This window comes from Aotus nancymaae, unplaced genomic scaffold, assembly GCF_030222135.1.
Source record: "Aotus nancymaae isolate 86718 unplaced genomic scaffold, 86718_ANA_hifiasm-v0.15.2.pri h1tg000058l, whole genome shotgun sequence".
In the NCBI taxonomy this organism is placed as follows: Eukaryota; Metazoa; Chordata; class Mammalia; order Primates; family Aotidae; genus Aotus; species Aotus nancymaae.
This window is the reverse complement of record NW_026988472.1, coordinates 54,264,786-54,276,478: the sequence shown is the minus strand read 5'-3', so window position 1 is coordinate 54,276,478 and position 11,693 is coordinate 54,264,786.

The following is an 11,693-nucleotide window of genomic DNA, read 5'->3' as shown; positions in this document are numbered from 1 at the left end:
CTATTCATAGCTCACCATCCATGGGTGTGAAGGGCATTTAAAAACATTAGATGATTCGTTGACTTTTGGAGACCATACCTGCAACCAACTTGAATAATGTTTTAGAACTGGACTGTCTGATGTGGCATCTGATAGTCACAAGTGACTATTCTATTATGAAATATTATTAAATTAAATTTAAAACTCCAGTTTCTCAGTTACACTAGCTGTATTTCAAGGGATTAATAGTCACATTTGGACAATGGCTACTATTTTGAAATGCTAATCCCTGCTCTGTTAGTTTCCTGAACGTGCCGTAACAAATGACCTCAAACAGTGTGGTTTAAACAAGATTCTTTCTTTCCCTCTCACAGTTCTGGAGGCCAGAAATCCAAGATCAAAGTCACAGCATGGTTTGTTCCTTTTGAAAGCTTGAAGGGAGAAACTGTTCTGTGCCTCCCTCTCAATTTATGATGGTGGCTGGTGGTTCTTGGTGTTCCTTGGCTTGTGGCCGGATCTTTCCTATATCTGCCTCCATCATCACGTGGTGTATTTCTTACTGGGTGTCTCTATATCCAATTTCTCCTTTTCTCATAAAGACACCAGCCATTCAATGCCAACCCACTTTAATACAGTATGAACTCACTTTAACTTGACTACATCTGCAAAGCCCCTATGTATGCATGGTCTGTTCTCACATTGCTATAAAGAAATACCTGAGACTGGGTAATTTAAACAGAAAAGACGTGTAATTGTCTCAGGATTCTGCAGTCTGTACAGGAAGCATGGCATCATCTGCCTCTGAGGAGGCCTCAGGGACTTTTTATTTATGAAGGCAGGCAAAAGTGAGGGCAGGCGTCTCATATGGCATGAGCAGCAGAAAGAGAGACACATGAAGGAGGCGCCACACTTCTAAACAACCAGGCCTCGCGAGAACTCACTCACTGCACAGTACCGGTTCGGGGGATGGTTGGTGCTAAACTATTTATGAGAAATCTGCCCCCATGATCTAGTCACCCCCTACCAGGCCCTATCTCTAACACTGGGGATTATAATTCAACATGAGATTTGGGCAGGGACGCAGAGAGAACCCATATCGCTCTAACTTCAGATAAGGACACTTTCTGAATTACTGCATGTTAGCGATGGCAACAGTGGCCCATTTGGAGCAGCTGCTATAAAGATGCCAACTGCAGCAGGGGAGGCATTGCCAGGGCTGCATGCTCCAGTGAGCTGGCAGGAGCTGGGAACAGGTGGGAGCTCTGCCTCCCTCCGAGTCTGTGGGGTGGGAAAGCCACTCTCCTGGGCTCAGCTGCAGCTGCCTAGTTGCAGCTGTGGACCTGACCATCTTTGCACTCTCAGGGACCTGGGAAGTCTCCTGTACTCCAACAGGCTCAGAGATGCCTGCTCTCACTGCCTGGCCTCTCCCCACTCCAGGAATTCTCTCTGATTTTGGAGAGAAGTTGAGGCCGAGCATCGGAACTGACACATCCGGCCAGGTGTGCGCATGCTCAGGGCAGTGCTGACATGCCAGCCCCTTGCTGCTTCAGCCACCTCTGAACTTTGGGCACTGATGAGCATGAGAGGGGGGCCGAGGAGGGGGCTGAGGGTGGCTCAGGGTGGGCCTGCAGGTGCCCCTCAGCGTGAACTGCCTGGGTGCCATGGACAACATGATTGATAGTGGCAGGACGCAGACAGGCTCCTGGGTGGAAAGGGGCAGGTCCCCAGTGAAGCCCCACCTTCAAGCCAGGGACGGCCTGAAGCATGGGGTCCAGGCTATCAGTTCCAGGTGGAGTCTATGGACTGGAGTGAGAGTTAATAGTGCTTTTTCTGGGCCCACTCACGGCCACCCATGGACCAATCAGCACACAATTTCTCCCTTCCGAGCCCATAAAACCCCAGACTCAACCAGACTCGCGCAGACACCTAGACTACTAGCTGTGGGAAGGAGCTAGCCACTGTGGGTCTCCTCTCCGCTGAGAGCTGGACACTCACCAGGACAGCTTACCTGTGGAAAGGAGCTACCCACTTTGGGTCACCTGAGAGCTGTTCTGTCACTCAGTGAGGCTCCTCTCTCCCTTGCTCACCCTCCAGTTGTTCACATACTTCGTTCTTCCTGGATGCAGGACAGGAACTCAGAACACGCCAAATGGTGGAACCGAAAGAGCTGTAACACAAGCAGGGCTGAAACGTCCCCGCCCCCAACTTGCCATGTTGTGGGCAACAAGAAGGAGAGAGCTGCAGCTCTTCATGGAACCCAGACCTAGGGGTTCCCCAAGTCAGGACTGTGACACTCTCTTTGGGGCTTTGTGGTTCCCGGTGCCTCCAAGCTTCTAGATGTGAGTGCCCACAGTGGAAACCTCATTTGGTACATGTGGTTCAGCCACAGCGTCACATTGAGCCAGCCCCTGTGCTGGCGCCTGGACCTTCCCACCGTGCTGCGGCAGCTGGTGTGGCTGGTAGTGTGCAGCGTCTGAAACCTGTGCTTGCTTACCCACACACCCCTTGCCACTCTGCTCCTGGCTCATCCTTGGCAGGTGTGGGATCCAGGCTGGTAGTGCCAACCAAGCACAGCCTTCTGGGCCGAGTGGACAGAATGAGGCCAGTGGGTGAGAGCAATTCTCAGGCAGAAGGCATCACTAGCTACAGAGGTTTCCAGCTGGCGAAGCAACACCCCAAAGATCCCGTGACATTAGGACTGGAACACATATTTGTGAGAAACCCAGTGCAACCGCTAACATTTCTGAGTCTTTTTTTTTTCCGGAATGCTGCTGGGGAATACGCAGCTTCATTGTCCCTATGCTTTCACCGTAGGAAATGAGTCCAACACCGGTTGCTTGACATACTGGAAAAAAGTATACTTTAAATTGGAGAGTCAGCATAAATTTGGGATAATTGTGGAATTCAAGGAATTGGGACAAGGTGAAGCACATACTCAGCTTCTCCCATCAGTTCTCCTTCTCTACATGAAAGCTAGCAGCATTTCACGCCTATGCTTAAACCACTAAATAAATATCTGGCCACGTCCTCCGGAGATGGAAGTAGTACTGGGCTTTCCATTCGGCAACGTAATTGTGGGCATGAAGATAACTCTTTCTCCAGCCAAGCCTAAGCCTGATTACAATTTGAAAGAGGACAGATTCAGTTGAAACAGATACAAAATTGAAGTAAGTGTTCTGAAGTACCATTTGATAGCTTTAGATGGTGATGGGATGCTTTAATCAAAGATGCCACGTTGAATTGTGAGGCTAAGATGCAGGGAATAACTTTACAACAGTAATTGCAGGCTCTCTAGAGTCTTATTGAGATGCTAAAGAGAAAAGTCATGGAGAAGTGGCATTTTTATCAGCATCAATAAAATGCTAAAGAATCTATGGCTGTTTATAAGAGTTCCTGACTTATTTGGGGGAATGCAAATGAGAAAATGGCCTAACACTTTGCTGGGCATGTAAGATCTATTCAGCGAAGCAAGTCCAGGCTTGACCAAGAGGAAAGATGTTACTCCTAGACTACAGGATGCAGAAAGTCTGAGTGACCAAACAGGGACCAGATTACATCTTAGGCTTCCGAAATTCAAATTCACAGTCAACTGAGTCTGTTGACACAGTCTCCTTTTCATGTTCACCCTCTGTGTTAGCTTTCGAGGGCTGCTATAACACAGTACCACAGACTGGGTGTCTATAAAAATTATTACTGTATAATAAATTAGACAGTTTTGCACCAATGCCTGCTGTCTTATAATGATTTATTATCTGTTTATAATAATTTATTATAATATAATATGTTATGATAAATATTACATTTATTATATGTGTTTATAATAAATGCTATATAATAACTATTATAACATTATATGTGTCTTAAAAATTATTATATAACAATAAATTAGATAGTTCATTGCATTAACACCTGTTCTTATAATTTTTTACTATATGTCTGTAATAATAATTTGTTATAACATTTATTATAACATTTTCCATAAAATAACTGCTATGTTATGTAATTAATTTATATAATATATTTATAATAGTAAATTTTTAAATAATAAATTAGTTCATTGCATAAATGGCTGCTTTCTTATAATAATTACTTAGTAATATCTGTCTATAATAAATATGATAATAAATAATTATAAAAATATGATTATAGATGTATTATAATTATTATATGTGTCTTAAAATAAATTATTATATAAGAAGTTATTGGCCAGGCACAGTGGCTCACGCCTGTAATCCTAGCACTTTGGGAGGCTGAGGCGGGTGGATCACGAGGTCAAGAGATCGAGACCATCCTGGTCAACATGGTGAAACCCCGTCTCTACTAAAAATACAAAAAAATTAGCTAGGCATGGTGGTGCACGCCTGTAGTCCCAGCTACTCGGGAGGCTGAGGCAGGAGAATTGCTTGAATCCAGGAGGTGGAGGTTGAGATGAGCTGAGATCGCACCATTGAACTCCAGCCTGGGTAACAAGAGTGAAACTCCGTCTCAAAAAGAAAAAAAAAAGAAGTTATTATATGATAAATTAGATATCAATAGTTCATTACGTCATGCCAGCTGTCCTATAATAATTATTTACTATTATGTCAATAATAATTTATTATTAATATAATATTTATTATATTTTCTCAAAATGAATTAATATATAATCATAAACTTTCATATAATAGATATAAATTTATAACAAATTATTACATAATAAATTATTTCATTACTTCAATGCTTGCTTTCTCATAATGTATTTAGTACTATCTGTCTATAATAAAACTTACTAATATAATAAATTATTATAATGATCAATATTTATTATATTTGCCTTAAACTATTATTATTTAATAATAAATTATTATATAATAAATTAGTTAATTGCATCAGTGCCTGATGTCTTATAAAAACATTTATTATTATGTCTATAATAATTTATAAATTTAATAAATTATTATAAGTATAATAAATTCTTGTTATATAATAATTAGTTATATAATAAATTAGTCCATTGTATCAGTGCCTGTTAATAATAGGCACTCTTATTAACATGGTGTCTTATAATAATAATTGTTATTTATTTATTATGATGTATTTGTGATAATAATTTATTGTGATACCCAGTCTGTCTCACACTTCTCGACACTAGACATCTGAAATCAGTATGTCAGCTGGGCATATCCTCTCTGTCCGAAATTTGGCCCAGAATCCTTTCTTATCTCTTCTGAACAGTTGCTGGTGGCCATTAATCTTTGCCATTGCTTGGCTTGTGGCTGCCTCAGTCCCATCTTTGTCTCCATCTTTATATGGTCTTCTCCTTGTGTCTCTTGTTAAAAGGACACCAGGTATAGTGAAGTAGGGGCCCACCCCACTCCAGTGTGACCAAATCTTAACTGATGACATCTGCAAAGACCCTATTTCCAAAGGAGGTCACATTCTGAGGTGCTGAGGGATAGGACTTCAACATATCATTTTGGGGAAAATAATTCAACACATAACATTCTCTATATAAAACAATCTGATACAATTTTTATTAATGTTGAAGCTGTGAACTCCAATGCGGCTATCCTGGTGTTCCCAAATACTGAAGCTCATATTTACTACTCTGTTCTCAGAAAAGCCCATGGAACTAAATATCCAGTTCATTTCTAATCTTTTCCTGTTTGTTCTTTGATATCAAATTCGGATTTCTTTTGTTAATTTTTATTTTAGATTCATGGGTACTTGGGCAGATTTGTTGCAGATTTCTTTTAAAAAAAAAAAAATTTTATAAGCTTTCTGCACTTCTCTAAATTCTAGAAAATTCTTAGTCTTTAAGAGTATTTTAACAACCACTCATGTAAGCCACTCTTCTCTCTGCTGCAGGAAATGCAATGCAATACCCTTGGCTTAGTGATTCATTGCTCCCTGGAAAGTTTGGGTGTTTGCTTTCTCTTTTAATTCACATGCAGTTTTATTTAGAAATGACCACAGTCCTGCTTTTGAAGTGCAGTGGAAACTCTGCTATGGTCTGAACTTTTCTTTTCCCCTAAGATGCATGTGTGATACTTAATTCCCGATGTATTACAAACCCAAATTGGCTCTCACACCATAACAATCAGCGCAGAAGACATTTGTGACTGGATGTATGGGGGTTTCTCCCCACACACCAAGCAAGCAAGCAAGCCATTCTGCAGCACACACCATCTGGGTGTCTTCCAATTCAGTTCTGACACTCTGTACCTGTAGATAGCATCAGATCCCACAGGCTGAGGGCTCAGTCCCGCAAGACTGCTCCCCCTTCCCATGAGTCGCAAGTCTGGGCCTTCAGAACTTCTGATCAGCCAGCTTCAAGTTGGGTTCCCATGACTCCCTATGTAGAGTGCATTGACTTGCTGGAGAAGCTCACAAAACTCTAATAAACAAGTATACTAGTTTATTGTAAAGGATATTACCAGGGACACAGGTGAAGAGATGCATAGAGGAAGATATGGGGGGAGGGGCATGGAGCTTCCATGCCCTCCGGGGCTGCACCACCCTCCTGGAAACTCTATGTGTTCAGCTATCCAGAAGCTCTCCAAACTCAGTCCTTTTGGGTTTTTATGGGGACTTTGTTGGTTATGCATGATTGACAACCATGTAGAAATGTGATTGGACAAAAAAGTTATGATTTAACACTAATAGACTGAGTGGAGAAACCCAGCAACGTCTGTCTGTTCGAATTCTTCTTGGTGTGCCTGTACAGCATTCCCTCCTCTCGGGTATGGTGCAAGACCCCTTCTGAAATGAGAGTCTTATGATCCACAGTCAGAAATCCAAGGAAAGGCCTGGTGCTGAGGCTCATGCCTGTAATCCCAGCATTTTGGGAGACCGAGGTGAACACATCACTTCAGCCTGGGGTTTGAGACAGCCTGAGCAAGATGGCAAAACTCTATTTCTACAAAAATGCAAAAATTAGCCAGCAATGGTGGTGTATACCTGTAGTTCCAGCTACTTGAGAGGCTGAGGCGAGAGGGTTGCTCGAGCCCAGGAGGTAGAGGCTACAGTGAGCCGTGATTGCACCAATGCACTCCAGCCTGGGCTACAGAGTGTCTCAAAACTAAAAAAAAAAAAAAAGAAGAAAAGAAAAGAAAACAAACCCAAGGGAAAAATAGTGTCCTGCCTTGGGTTGGTGAAAGTCAAGCAGGAGAAGGTCAGGGAGAGAGATTCTGTCTTCTGGGGCTTAAAGCGCCCCAACCTTATAACCTAGGCTATGGGAGTTATGAGCCAGGAACCATGATCATATATATGATAGCACAGTGCCCCTTGAGGAGGAAAAGAGAACAGTTTTTCTTCAGCATGCGAGGACACAGCCAGAAAATGTCATCTAAATCAAGAAGCAAATTCTCCCCAGACACTGAATCTGCCGCGCCTTGATCTTGAACTTCCAGCTTCCAGAACTTAAAGCAATAAATGTCTATGTATAGAAGCAACTCAATCTGTGCTATTTTGTGATAGCAGCTTGAATGGACTAAGACATTCTTGGCGGGAAAATTCTCAAATTGGGAAGATGCTAATTATCTCTTCCTGCTGCTGTCCTGTTCCATGAGTGATAAGTTCAGGCTCAACCTGGCTTCTTCAGCAAGAGTGCCGCCTAGACATTGGGTTGCCTCTAGTTGCTTCCTCAAAGCATCTGGTCATAGATGTGTGTAAAGACAAAAGTTCTGGTCTCGAATTGGTGCATGATGCAACTAGCGTGAGAGTGGATACATTGCATCTCTGCAGAACTGCAGAGTGGCTGAAGCCGACTCTTATCCTTAATTCTAGTCTGACAAGTATTTATTGTGCAGCTGACAAATACCTCACTCTGTGATAACTACAACAAAACACACCTACATTTATGTTCTGAACTGTGTTATCAAGGAGTTTACATCTTGGGAGAGAGGCATGGAGAAGAGACAGCATTGTGTTCCAGTGTCAGAAGGTTCGCATCCAGACGCTGTTATTACCTGGGGAGCGCTCTTTAACCCAGAATACTCTTCTATGTATATCATGATTTTGAGAGCTTTCCTAAGCAAAATGTTCTATGAATTCACAATGAAACCCATGAATAGTGAGACTGGGATGTATAGATTGGTCTTCCATGGAGTATAGCCAAGTGTAAAAATATGTCTGCAACAGACAATGGGGATCCCTGCCTGTGCTTGAAGTATCCCCTGTTGATTGGAGGTGACCACATGCTGCCTGTTTTGCAATCTGCATTTTCAGGAGAGAATACATCTGCTTTGATATGATGGCTTAGTGAGAACAGTGGATGAGGCACTAAAAACTGACAATTCATCTGCCTATGGTTTTGTATATCATCCTGGATTTTTGAGCCCAGTTTGTAAACGAAGTTTGCTTCTGATCTCGCCTGAGCCAACGTAGGGTTGGATTTTCCTAGTAGCTCAGTTATCAATTCCTTCTACATATTTCAGGACGTCTGTCCTGTGTCAACATGATAAAGCCTTAATTCAAAAGAGCTGCTTATCAAAAGATGAACCACAGAGGTGGGCACATTCCCCTTGATCCTGTATTTCAGAGTATATTTGTAGACTGTGAGTGAAAATTGGCTACCAGCATGTGAGTTTATTATTTAGTTCTTGGGCCCTGGTGATCACCACGCCAGCAGTGGTGAAAGGAGGAACAGTGGCAGCCTTCAAATAGCAATTCTTGTTTTCCTTTGATCTTGTCTGCTTCATAACTGCATATTTATTCCAGCTTGGTGATTCAAGAAATGTAAGTACCTGTATTCCAGGAATAGATTTCTCTATAAACTCTGTTGTGTGGGACCAGCAGCCAAGTTGTGGGAGTTTGAACTGGGGCAGTCAGCAAAAAAACAGAATGATGTTGGAAATCAAAGGTGAGGAAATTTCTTTGTATGAAATGGGAAGACCATGAAAGGTGTCACAAATACGAATTTGATGAGCTTCAAACCTACAAATATAATAAGAATGGTCAAGGATGATACAGGAGACATATAAAGTGGCGGCTCTATGCAAGCCAAAACGATCAAAATAACATGAAGGAAAGTAGAATTAAGCGTTAGGAATATAAACTAGAGGGTGGATATCGACACAAGATGGCTATAAACCTATCATTAATTAATTCCGGAGAAAATGAAGTTGTTTCTTTGATAGCTAATATGCAAAGCTAGTGAAATGGGAACATTTAAATCAGGTTTTCTCAGTCTGGGCACTATTGAATTTTGGGTGGCATACTGCTTCACTGTAGGGGCCATCCTGTGAAGTGTTTTTCAGCATCTCTGGCACTTACCCACTAGATGCCAGTAGCAGCCCCCAAGTTGTAACAACCAAAAGTGTCTCTAGACATTGCCCCATTTCCCTGTGGTGTAATCTCCAATTCGAATGAGAATCACTGCTTTAGATGTTTTCTGAGGTTCAGCATGCTTCAATATAGGGAAAGAAAATGAATTCAGTGCCCCAAGTGATGAAGTGAGCACAGTTAGTGAGACCATAGGGGCAGGAAGTGATCCATCAACTAATGTTTCAGTGTAGACCAAATGGATCGATTTGGGGAAAAGAGATGCCTGCTTAAAAAACATGCATGCACAATAAAGAGAAAAATAGAGTTCCTAAGTTTTAAGAGATTGACTTACACGCCACTCGGGTAGATATACATCAGAACACTAAGATTAAACCTCTTTTATTCATTTTAGATTTAAAAGCAGATGATTTGTAAACAGACTTTTAGAATTTAATCTGATTTCTATCCACTTCTGCCTACAAATCTGAGGGGGACTTTTTCTGGGGATGTTTATCAGATCATGATAAGGAGAGCAAATAGCTGTGATTAACGAAGGACCAACAGTTAGCTCTGGGAAGAATGATCTTGGATGTAAATATTCCAACCACAAATCATACTTGCCTCATTGTCATAAAATTGGGACACTAATTTTCTCTTCTTTGAGCATGAATTTTTTTTTAGCAGACATCCCTTTTTCCCAAATGGACTCATTTTGTCTACACTGAAGCATTCGTTGATGAATTACTTCCTGCCTCCATGGTCTCACGATTCAAATCTGCATTTTGGCCTAGGATGAGAAGTAAGAGTTTTCACTTGTCCATCTGAGAAGCCACGTCTCTTTTTGCCATTCTGATTTATGAAAATCCCCAAGCTGAGGAAGACTGCAGTGGCCGGAAGGCTTTTTACTATGTGCTGTGTATAAACTGAGGCTGCAGGCATTTGAGCATAAGGCCACTCTGTTCATTTTATTGTATTTATCGGCTTTCCCAAGCTCCTAATTGTCATGATGGAAGCCCAGTGGTAATTTCGCAGGTGGAAGGAAAGCATTTTATGGAGAGGAATAATGACTTTTAAAATCTGAACCCAGTGACCTGCTCAGCTCGAGACTGGAGGAAGGTCAGACACTTTTTCCTCTTATTTAGCTTTTCTGATCAGTGAGGCCGACAGGTCACTTGTGAACTTTGACTTTTACCTGGTCGTTATGGCCTGGCCATGTCAGAAGGTTATGGGTAAGTTAGACTATAATCAGCATCACATCTTCAATAAGCACTTAAGAGACTTTGAGTTTCACTTTCTGGTACACAGCCAGAAACTTAATTAATCTTTTAACTGAAAACATTATAATAAAATTAAGCAGTAAATGTGTCATGAATGAGTTTGTAAGTTAAAAACTAAGAGGTTCTAGAAAACTTTATGAGAAAGAAGGTGGTCAAAAGTGGGAGATGCAGATACGTATCCGAAGCCTTAAATGTAGACGATGAGGGCAGAGTGATGAAAATAGGTAGGTTTGAGTAAAATACAAGAGACTGTAACAACAAAAGTATGTTATAATCAAATGTAATAGACCACAGTAGTATAATATAATATAGTACCATATATAATAATATAATGTAAATTCGACTATATTGCTAAAAGGTGATATATTGACAGGCAATTATCTAGGTGCTAAAGATAAAAGAATAAAGTAATAGTGATATACAAGAGAACATTCTGGACAAGATGGTGCAGCAGTATAAGCACTGACTTACACCCCACCACCACACAAGACACAAAGCAAGACTAATAAAATGCAGAAGATTCCATTAACAAGATTTAGCCAGAATAGAAAAAACACACTCTACAAAAAGAAAGAAAGGAAGAAAGGCATATTAGAGTTGGTTGGAGGCCCTGGGCTTTCTTGACTTTGGATCAGAAGAAAGGTAGAGGAGGCTGGACGTCTGTTGATGTCATGGCTAAGTTCTAAATGTCTTTCAGGACAAATAGGGGGAAAAGCCAGGATGTGGTGTAAAAACAACATCCATGGTGTAAACACTTCTCACAACCCTGAGAAATGGGACAAAAAACCAAAAAAGAGTGTGATGTGAACAAAGCCTGAACACATGATTTCATTCTAAGTGAAAGAAGCCAGACAGAGAAGATCAGATATTACATGAATTCTTTTATAAAACTCTCCAGAATAGGGAAATTCATAGAGTCAGAAAGAGGCTTGGTGGTTGCCAGGGGCTGAGGGAGGGTGTATGGGGAAGTGGCTACTTAATGGGTTCAGGGTTTTCTTCTGGGGTGATAAAAATACTTTGGAATTGGACAGAGCTGATTGTGCAACATTGTGAATGTTCTAAATGTCAATGAAGTGTACACTTTAAAATATTTAATTTTAATGCAGTGAGTGTCACCTCGTAAATAGTAATTTTGAAAAAGGAGGTGAACATCTTTTTGACCTGCACAAGTGCTACCATTTTGAGCATGAC